At 40.6% G+C, this 9376-nt stretch overlaps 1 non-coding gene across 1 annotated transcript; it reads left to right on the top strand.

The window, feature by feature from the left end:
- Window positions 1-8551: 8551 nt before the first annotated feature.
- On the top strand, window positions 8552-8659 carry LOC112781615 (small nucleolar RNA R71). The gene has a single exon (XR_003192381.1). It is a non-coding gene; the product is annotated as a small nucleolar RNA R71 (small nucleolar RNA).
- Window positions 8660-9376: the final 717 nt, after the last annotated feature.

Below are 9376 nucleotides of genomic sequence, written 5' to 3'. Positions count from 1 at the left end.
TAAGTGAGCTTTATAAATTGAATCTTTAATTAACCTAAGCTTTCACCTAACATACATACACTCTATATAACTCTAGAATCATGCCTAGCTACCCAAAATTCTCACTTTTGCATTACATACTCATGTATCAACTTTTCTTTAATTTTTGTCACATATGCATTGATTTTTCATTAACTTAACATTGGGGTAATTTTGTCCCCTTATTTATTTACTTATTTATTGAATATTTTTGGATTTTTTTTAATTGGAATAAAAATAAACATAACATTACAAATGCACATGGATTTTTGAATTTTCATAGTTTCACATGAGTAGGTACCCAAATTCCCATTATTTTATCATGAAGCATCCCCTTATTAACCTTTGTTCCCACAATTTTCCCATACTTGATTAACACACCATTCCTATCTTAAGCTAACCAAAAATTCAATTGGGATATTTAATTGTTTTTCCGCTTAAGGCTAGTAATGTGGTAAAATATAGAACAAATGGGGATTAAAAGGCTCAAAGTGGCTGGGAAAGGTAATTTAAAGGGTAGGCTTTTTTGGGATAAGTGAGCTAAACAAATAATGGCCTCAATCATACGCATGCATATAACATATTAAATATTGGACATATAGGATGAAACAAAATAAAGATAACAATCATGGAGAAGCAAACACACAAGAATAAAATATTTATGGTTAAATAATATAACCATGTAATTAAGCTCAAATCTCTCAGGTTGTGTGTTCTTAGCTTTTTAAACTATGTTCCAAATACAACTTCAAACAAGTTTACACAAAGGTTTTGATTTAAATTAGTGAAATTTTTTAGAAAATAGGGTCTTAGAAGAAACTTATTATTTTCAATCAAGTAGAACATGCATGTGAATAATCTATTTCTATGCAATCTATTCTATCCTAAACAAAAGAAAAATTAACTAAATATCCTATTTTATTGGTGATTAGGGAAGAGAATTTACCTCTGAAAGTTAGGTACTGACCGACGTCCCCACACTTAAGGCTTTGCACCGTCCTCGGTGCCATCTGTCAGGAACAGAGGGGGGCTGGTAGCAGGGTCTCCACCATCGGGATCGTCATGGCTCCCTGTGCTGGTAAATGAGGTGGATTTCGAGGTGTCTGGGTCTTTGTATTTTCCCATAAATAGCTCCTTAAGGTATGTGAATCGGCGCTTGTTATCCCGTTAGAGACGTATTGATCATCCCAGGGAAGGAAGGCTTTGATGTCCCCAGCTTTGTAGGAGACTTCGGCTGCTGAGACGAGATCTGAAACCAAGGCAGGAAAAGGTAAGTTGCCCGCTATCTGTACGTGTCCCATTGCATTCCGGATGTGTCTTGGTAAATTGAGGTACTGGTCTGTGAGGATACACCAGAGTAAAACAGCCATATCTGCAGTGAAGGAGGACTCGTGAGTGTTCGAAAAAACATAATGAGAGATAATCTGTGCCCATACTTGAGCCTCCAAGGTAAATGCTGAAGCCGATATCCCTTTTGGTCGGGATCGATGGTATCCGTGGATCCATAGGCTGCCAGGTTGTGCTATAACGCTGAGAACGGCACCCCAGTCAAATTGGTATGTCTAGCGCTTGAGTGAGGCTTCTTGGAATGCGTCTAATCCTTCTGGAGCAGGGGGAAGATCTAAAGCTTGTTGAATGGCCTCTTTAGTTATGGGGACATGCTTCTGACGGACATAGACAGACTGCATGGTTGGCACGTAAAAGTTGGAGTAGAATTCTACTACCCATGAGAGATTAACCTGCCGTAGTTGTCTCCATAGGAATCCCCATTGTCTTCGTTCAATTTTCGGCTCAACAAAGTCAGCATTGTGGTTTGGGAGGATGAGAAGGTATTCATTGTTGTAATTCCTCTTTGCCAGGATGGGGAACATCTGCTCACAGTAGCGGTTAGGAAACCGCGCAGTGTCCTTTGCTGGGAAAGCTTTTTCTTTTTCGTCGACCTTGATGATCCTCTTAATTCTTTTTGTTGAGGGCTGTACTGCTGTTGAAGATGGCTCTGCCACTAATGCTCTTTTTGTACCTCTCCTTGCTGGTGGTTTGGAAATAGCTTTCTCTTTTTCTTTCTTGGTGGCCATCCTGAAAAAGGAAAGAGGTAAGTGCATGTAAAGTTAAGGGTTCGAGCAAGGGAGCGAATATTATGAGTGGTAATCAATGCAGGGTAAAGAGGGATGTCGTTAACACATGGTCTAGACTACATGTGAAAAGTTCATCGTAGGTAAAATAGTACGTGCATGTGATGGCAAATAAATGCAAGATATTTATTGGCATGCCGGCAAAGGCATGAGTAGCATAGATCAAGCATTCAATGTCCAAGTTAGATTACCAATTCTTTCAAACTAATAACCTGTTTGTATTGACAATTAAATTAAATTAATAAAATATAAAAGGAGTTTTGTGAAAACCAGGCATTAAGGTAGTATGATAACATGAAGGTAGTGCATGATGCCATACGGGCTTTTTCACAAACACATAGCATGCATGGTAAATATATTTTTGAAAATATAAAATAGACATGCAAGTAACCCTTTAAAGAGTGATAATAATTGTCAAACAAATCCATGATAATCCACAAGCAAAATAGAGAAAAATAAAGACTGAAATAAATTTCAACACCAATAAGAAGGGATAAGAAGAAAGAAAAATAAGAGAAAATATAGATAATGAATGTGAAAAGAAAAATTTAAAATATAAATAAAATTGATAAGGGAAGGTAAAGAGTAAGGAAAGAAAGAAGAGAACCTTGATGATGGGTGTGAAGAATAAGGAAGGAGAATGTAAAAAGTGAGAATGAGTAGAGGAAGAAGAAGGGGGAAGAAAGAAATAACAAAGGAAAAGAAAAATTAGGATTTGGGGGAAGAAAATATAAGATATTTTGGCTGATTTGAATATTATGTGCGCTGCATGCGACGCGGACGCGTGGATCACGCGGTCGCGTGGCATGTGAATGTGTCAAGTGACGCGGACGCGTGGGTCACGCGGTCGCGTGACTTGAATTGTGCAAATGGCACGAGATAAGCCACGCGTTCGCGCGACTCTCTGTTTCAAACACTTTTTGCCAAAATTTTTAAGGTGACGCGATCGTGTGGTTGACGCGATCGCGTGAATGGTGATGTTTTGAAAATGACGTAACCGCATGGGGCACGCGGTAGCGTGATGTAGCTGGGGCTTCTAGCATCAGTCCAGCCCAGCTCCATCGCAACATGCTGCCATACACCTATTTACGTCAAATTTTTAGGGTCACGCGTTCGCATGGGCGTCGCGAATGCGTGGGGAGGCTATTTCGCAAATGACGCGGACGCATCAGCGACGCGGTCGCGTGATCATATTTGTGCCTAAGGCACGCCTCCAGCCACGCTTTCGCGTGACTCTCTGTCCAATTCTCTTTTCTTCATAACGCACTGGTGACGCGGACGCATCAGCGACGCTGCCACATCGCGTGCTCTCCTTTTTTTTCTTCTTTTAGATGAAAAACTATTATGCAAAATGCACATGCAAACTGTATGCAGCTAAATGCAGGGATGATGAGAAGAGTCATTAACATCATAAAAATAAAGTAAATTTTAAAACTAAGACTGAAACGGAATGATCATACCATGGTGGGTTGTCTCCCACCTAGCACTTTGCTTTTACGTCCTTAAGTTGGACACTCATTAGGCTCATTCAGTGTCTCTTGGTGGATCTTCCAAGAGGAAAATCTCTAGTTCCTTTTGATTCTTCATCTTCTCACCATGGTAAGGCTTTAGGCGATGTCCATTGACCTTTAGAAATTTGGAGTTAATAGGATGACACAGGTGGAAAACTCCGTATGGCTCTACCTTCTCTACTCTGTATGGACCTTCCCATCTTGATCTCAGTTTACCTGGCATGAGCCTCAGTTTGGAGTTATAAAGAAGAACTAACTCCCCTGGTCTGAATTCTTTCCTTTTAATGTGCTTGTCATGGACAGCCTTCATTTTCTCCTTGTAACGCCTGGAGTTATCATATGCTTCTAGGCAAAGAGTCTCTAGTTCTGCTAATTGCAACTTTCTTTCAGCACCAGCTTTTGTAGGATTTATGTTGCACTCCTTCACAGCCCAGAAAGCCTTGTGTTCTACCTCTGCGGGGAGGTGGCAAGCCTTTCCGTATACCAAGCGGAAGGGGCTCATCCCAATGGGTGTCTTGTATGCTGTTCTATATGCCCAGAGTGCATCTTGTAGCCTGGCACTCCAGTCCTTCCTGTGAGGTTTTACTATCTTCTCTAGAATACATTTAATCTCTATGTTAGAGACTTCTACTTGCCCATTGGTCTGGGGATGATAAGCTGTTGCTACTTTGTGAATTATCCCATGCTTTTTCAGTAATCCTGTTAGTCTCCTGTTACAAAAATGGGTGCCTTGATCGCTCATGATTGCTCGTGGTGATCCAAAGCGATAGATAATATGGTTTCTAACAAAGGAAACAACAGTGTTAGCATCATCAGTGCGGGCGGAAATTGCTTCCACCCACTTAGAAACATAATCAACGGCTAATAGTATATAAGAGTAACCGCTAGAATTTGGGAATGGACCCATGAAGTCAATGCCCCAAACATCAAAAATTTCACAGAAAAGCATAAATTATTGAGGCATCTCATCCCTCTTAGATATATTACCAAACCTTTGGCACGAGGAACAAGATTTACAAAATTCAGCAGCATCTTTAAAAAGAGTAGGCCACCAGAATCCACAATCTAGAATTTTTCTAGCTGTTCTTTGAGGGCCAAAATGTCCTCCACTCTCAGATGAGTGGCAAGCCTCTAAAATAGACTGGAATTCTGATTGAGGAACACACCGTCTAATTACTTGGTTAGTACCACACCTCCATAAATATGGATCGTCCCATATATAATATTTGGACTCGCTTTTCAGCTTATCTCTCTGGTGCTTAGTAAAATTTGGAGGAAAAGTGTGGCTAACTAGATAATTAGCTACAGGTTCATACCAAGGAACTACTGCAGATACTGCTTGTAAGTTATCAAATGGAAAATGATCATTTATAGGAGTGGAGTCACCCTTAATGTGCTCAAGGCGACTCAAGTGGTCTGCCACTAAATTCTGGTTACCACTCATATCCTTAATTTTTAAATCAAATTCTTGCAACAGCAGTATCCAACGTATTAGCCTTGGTTTGGACTCCTTTTTAGCTAATAAGTATTTTAGAGTTGCATGGTCTGAGTACACTACTACCTTAGTACCAAGTAAATAGGCTCGGAATTTATCCAAAGCAAAAACAATAGCAAGAAGCTCTTTTTCAGTAGTAGTATAATTAGACTGAGCAGCATCTAAAGTCTTAGATGCATAAGCAATTACAAAAGGATCCTTACCTTCGCGCTGAGCCAGCACTGCTCCTACTGCATGGTTGGAAGCATCACACATGATTTCAAATGGCTGGCTCCAGTCTGGACCTCTCACAATTGGAGCTTGAGTTAGGGCGGTCTTTAGCTTATCAAACACTTGCATACATCTCTCACTAAACTCGAACTCAATTTCCTTCTGCAGTAATCTGGATAAAGGTAATGCTACCTTACTGAAGTCCTTAATGAATCTCCTGTAAAAACCTGCGTGGCCAAGGAACGAACGGACTTCCCTCACGGAGGAGGGGTAAGGTAAACTAGAAATAACATCCACCTTTGCTGGATCTACAGAGATGCCAGTATTAGATACAACATGTCCTAGTACAATCCCTTGTTTGACCATAAAGTGACATTTTTCAAAATTTAATACAAGGTTTGTACTAACACATCTGTCTAACACTCTAGATAAACTATCCAAGCAAAGGTTAAATGAATCACCATATATGCTAAAATCATCCATTAAAATCTCCATACAGTTCTCAGTAAGATCAGAAAAAAGACTCAGCATGCATCTTTGGAAGGTAGCTTGTGCATTGCACAAGCCAAAAGGCATTCTCTTATAAGCATAAGTTCCAAAGGGACATGTAAAAGTAGTCTTTTCTTGGTCTTCAGGAGCTATAAGAATTTGAAAGTATCCTGTAAACCATCTAAAAAATAATAATGATATTTACCTGACAGGCGATCAAGCATTTGATCAATGAATGGCAAGGGGTAATGGTCCTTGCGAGTGGCTTGATTGAGACGCCTATAGTCAATGCAAACTCTCCATGAATTCTGTACTCTAGTTGTCAGAAGCTCTCCATGCTCATTCTTTATTGTTGTGACTCTAGACTTCTTGGGCACCACTTGTACTGGACTGACCCATTCACTGTCTGAAATTGGGTAAATGATATCTGCTTCAAGTAGTCTGGTTACTTCCTTATTGAAAACTTCTAAGATGGTGGGATTCAATCTTCTTTGAGGCTGACGGACAGGCTTTGCTCCCTCTTCTAAGAATATTCTGTGTTCGCAAACTTGAGAACTGATGCCTACTATATCCGCCAAGCTCCATCCAATTGCTTTCTTATGTTTTCTCAGCACCCTGAGTAGTTGTTCTTCTTGTTGAGAAGTGAGTTCCCTTGCAATGATGACCGGGAACTTCTGCTTGTCCTCAAGGTAAGCATACTTGAGGTGTGGAGGAAGGGGCTTTAACTCTAATTTCTGCTCATAGCTAGGCTCTGGATCATCCGGGGCTGGTGATAATGGTAAAGTCTTCTCATGGTTTTCAGAAAGTGTCCCTACACTTGGACCTTGCTCCATGTACTTTTCTTCTAATTCTTCCTGGTGAACTTCAGCTACAGTTTCATCAATAATGTCACATTGAAAGATAGAATAATCTTCCGGAGGATGCTTCATAGCTTCATTTAAACTGAAACTCACTGTTCTGCCATCTATCTCAAAAGAGTAAGTTCCTAAGAATGCATCCAGCTTGAACTTTGAAGTCTTCAGGAATAGTCTTCCAAGCAGGATTGACGATGGTCTTCCTGAGTCATTAGGGGGCATTTCCAGGATGTAGAAATCAATGGGAAACGTGAGCCCCTTAATGCTCACTAGTACATCTTCAGCAATTCCAACTACTGTAATAATGCTTTTATCTGCTAACACAAAACGAGCTGCCGACCTTTTTAAGGGAGGGAGCCTCAAAGTATCATATATAGATAAATGCATTATACTAACACATGCTCCTAAATCACATATACAGTCAGAAAATATCACACCTCCAATGGTACAGCTAATCATACATGGACCTGGATCACTACATTTTTCAAGTATATTTCCCATTAAAGCAGATATAGAACTACCTAAAGGAATAGTCTCTAATTCATTAATTTTATCTTTATGTATGCACAAATCTTTTAGAAACTTTGCGTATTTAGGTACCTGTTGAATAACATCAAAAAGGGGAACAGTTACCTCGACCTTTTTGAATATTTCTACCATTTTGGGGTCAAGTTCCATCTGTTTTCTGGGCTTTCTTGCAAGTTGTGGAAATGGAATAGGAGGGGCGCGATTTGTAGCTTCAGCATCCCTTGCTGCTTCATTCTGTGGTTGAGCTTCTTCTTCTTCAACTATGTCTTGTACGTCCTCTTCTTCTTCAGCTTCTTCTACTTCCACCACATCCTCTGTTGGCATGTTTTCTAGTGGGCTTGGCTCCTCATGGTTCCTTTCCTGGAGTGTGGTTCCGGACCTTAGAGTTATGGCATTGATGCCACCCTTAGGATTAGGCAGTGGTTGAGAAGGAATTCCATTAGAGCTTGAAGGTTGATGTGTGGAATTAAGTGAGGAATCCATCCAGGAGACGAGAGCTGGTAACGTGGCAGTTAAGCCATTCAGACTAGAATTTAGCTGAGCATGCATGTCTTGTTTTCCTTGTGCAAGAGAACGGAGCATCTCGTTATTTGATGAGGAACTAGAATAAGCAGTCTGTGAAACTTGTTGTTGGGTTTGCTGGGGTCCTTGTGATTGTCTTAGGTGAGGTGCTCTATAAGGTTGGTTCTAATTCTGCTGTGTGTTGTTGTTATTATTGTTCTATCTCTGTTTTCCATTATTGTCTCTGCCTCCTCTGTTAAAGTTATCCCTCCAGCCATGGTTAGAATTATCTCTCCAGCCTTGGTTGGAGTTGTCTTGCCATCCATGGTTATTGTTGCCACCTTGGTTGTAGTTGACACCTTGTTGATTACCTTGATTCGGGCGGTCATAGAAGTTGTGAGTGGCTGCCACAGTGTTGTCTTCCTGGAGCTGTGGACATTCATCAGTATAATGACTATAATCAGCACAGATCCCACATACTCTTTGTAGAACTAACTGTTGGCTTTGTTGTGGTGAAGGCTGAGCTTGTTGTGCTTGTTGTTGATTCAACTGCATCTGCTTCAGTAGGTTGGTCATTTCACATATACTCTGAGTGAGAGCAGTAGTCTCTTTGCTAGTGGAAATCTCTGCAACAGCTTTGGGGTTGCGCCTCTGTCTATGGTTCCTAGTGGACTCCGCTAAGTCGCTGATCAATTGCCATGCTTCATCTACGGTTTTGTACTTTTTCAGAGAACCATTACAGGCACCTTCCAGTGTAGTCTTATCCTGGGGGTTCATGCCTTGGGTGAAGTAGCTGATCAATACTAGTTTACCAATCATGTGATGTGGACATGCGTCCAGGAGATTGTTGAAGCGCTTCCAATATTCAAAGAGAGTCTCTAATTCACCTTGAATAATGCAGGAGATCTCTTTTCTCAGTCTATCTGTGACTTCATCTGGGAAGTATTTTTCCAAAAATTCTCTTCTAAGCGTATCCCAGTTGGTAACAGTTGCTTCAGGTTGGGAGCAGTACCACTCCCTCGCCTTTCCCCCAAGAGAGAACGGGAAAGCGGTTAACAGAATAGAAGTTTCATCTGCACCATGACGTCTAACAGTAGAACAGGCTGTCTGGAAATCCCTAAGGTGCTTGATAGGCTCTTAAGCAGGTAAGCCATGAAACTTGGGCATCAAGTTGATCAGTGCGGTTTTTAGTTCAAAATCTGCAGCTGCAGTTGGGTGATGTACTTGATATGGATGCAGTGTAAAATATGGGACTCCTGCCTCCTGGAGAGTGATTCTCCAAGGTTCTGTCATGTTTCCTGCACGTAAATCAACTAGATCAGTAGTAAATGAGCTTATCTCGCTCTCAGATGGCGGTTTATATTCGCCCTCAGATGAGACTGGTGAATTGATAATAATCACTTCACCACCCTCGGAGGCTAACCAACATCGAGTTCGTCTAATATGTGAAAGAGTTCTTTCAATTTTAGGATCAAATGGGACTAAACTCGGATCAGGCAATGAACGTGTCATTCAATGAGAAAGACATGTAACTCATGGTAACAGAAATAAAAATAAAATATGCAAATAAAATAAAATATATACACTAATTAATAATTTAGCACACTATTGCAACTCCCCAGAAACGGCGCCAAAAAT

This window comes from Arachis hypogaea, chromosome 19 (assembly GCF_003086295.3).
Source record: "Arachis hypogaea cultivar Tifrunner chromosome 19, arahy.Tifrunner.gnm2.J5K5, whole genome shotgun sequence".
Lineage (NCBI taxonomy): Eukaryota > Viridiplantae > Streptophyta > Magnoliopsida > Fabales > Fabaceae > Arachis > Arachis hypogaea.
The sequence above is the reverse complement of the archived record's forward strand: the minus strand, read 5'-3'. Positions and strand labels throughout refer to the sequence as shown.